Raw genomic sequence first — 1,826 nt, forward strand, 5'->3', positions numbered from 1 at the left:
GGGTCCTGTTCTTCAATTGTTCTTCCGCTAAGCGGACTTCCTGCTGATTTTTGCCGAACGTTTTCTTCAGTACGGCCCGGGAGTTGTCCCAGCTACTTACTGATCCTCTCTTCATTGCTCTCGAACCACAGCTGGGCTTTGCCGTCCAAGCAAAAGCACACATTTGCCATACACATCATGTCGACCAAACTGTTGTATTTGGCTGCTAGTCGACTTCTTTCAGCCATTTCGTCGGTTCCTGACCAGCGTCTCCAGAAAGCACGGCTGGATGTCTAATGTGCAGCTGACATACTTCTGTTTTGGAATCCATCTGTCTCCTGAATATACGGATGACAGCAACATTGTACTGCTTGTATTGCGGTTCCTGTCGTATAGGCAACACTTTTACGGTACCCAATTGGAGCCATGATGATTTACATGTTTTGAAGTTCCCAGCTTCTCCATAAAACAATATCACGTCGAAATCACGATCTACTCCGAATTCGAAGTCAGGGACGTCAATCAAGTACAACACTTATAGCATGAAGTACGTTTATTACTCAACGTACAGCCAGAACAGAAATGACCTCCTCGACGAAACGTGCAGCTATTTATACAAACATTGAATATTATAGAAGGTGGTATCTATACAAACATGGAATATTGTAGAATAAATAAACATTACAAATAAAAAATAGTTCAAAAAATCCAGAAATGATAAATACTAAATAACACGTATTTGCAGTGCTCGGGTTTGAATTGGCGACCCGCGGTATGCCAGACAGCGATGCTAAACACTAAGCCACATTGCGTGCGCTAGAGCTCGCTGTCGTACTTTCCGATTAAGGATATAATAAAGTAATAGTATCTGCGCTTAATAAACTTCACCCAGCCGGTCATCAAATAATATTAATGGTGAAACAATTAATCATTGACAAAGAGATGGTCAGCAACGAAGAGAAACCTCAGACTATGCAACAAACAGTTATTTCAAATTGGGCGCTTTTGAATCTTTTCATCACCAATTCTATCCTTCCCGCCAGGTCAAAGTCGACATAATTCGCCCTTCTCAATAAAATTAGTTTGTATCGTTTCTTATTCTGTCGCATTACTATACCCACCTTCCATTTTTTAACTTCCGTCCAGTTTTAACCATTCATTCTGAAACACTGCATTCAGTTCTTCTCTTTTCCAAGGAGCAGACAGTTGCAACCAAAAAAGGAGCTTCAGTTTTCGAGTACATTTGAAATGCACAAGTTGTGTTTTAATTCGGCAGTTTAATCAGCGAAATATTTTCAGTTTGGCAACTGTGCAGCTCAGAACTGTTTGAGCCAATAACTGAAGCAATATTTCTGCGCACCATTGTGTTCGCGTGACAGAGCTTACGTTTTGCACAGGTTTATGAATTCCGTAAGCTCTCTATCTGAAGGCTTAGTGGCGAGGCATCAGAACAAGTTAAGCTAGCATTAACTATTTCCGCATCAAGTTTCATTTCGAAATCATCGTCACTGTCCGATAAAGGCGATGAAAACGTCATCAGCCTGGTATTCAGCTCTTTACGACAATTTGTGAGCAAATTTAAGCCAGGAGCAGTACTGACCATCCCACTGACTCATTATCCTTTGCTTCTATAAAACGCACAGACGATATGTGAGTTTTATTTGATCGAGCATTAACTAAACATTATTTATTTTTCATAGTTTTAAAAATAAATGCATAAAAATATTTTTCTAGTTTAAAATTAGATGTTACACTTTTTGTGAGTTAGAAGCGGTCATCTGATATAAGTGAGGGGCGACGGTCTTGGAAATGTTGGGAACCACTTCTCAGACAAATACTTTGGTGTA

Source organism: Schistocerca nitens, chromosome 1 (assembly GCF_023898315.1).
Source record: "Schistocerca nitens isolate TAMUIC-IGC-003100 chromosome 1, iqSchNite1.1, whole genome shotgun sequence".
Taxonomy (NCBI): domain Eukaryota; kingdom Metazoa; phylum Arthropoda; class Insecta; order Orthoptera; family Acrididae; genus Schistocerca; species Schistocerca nitens.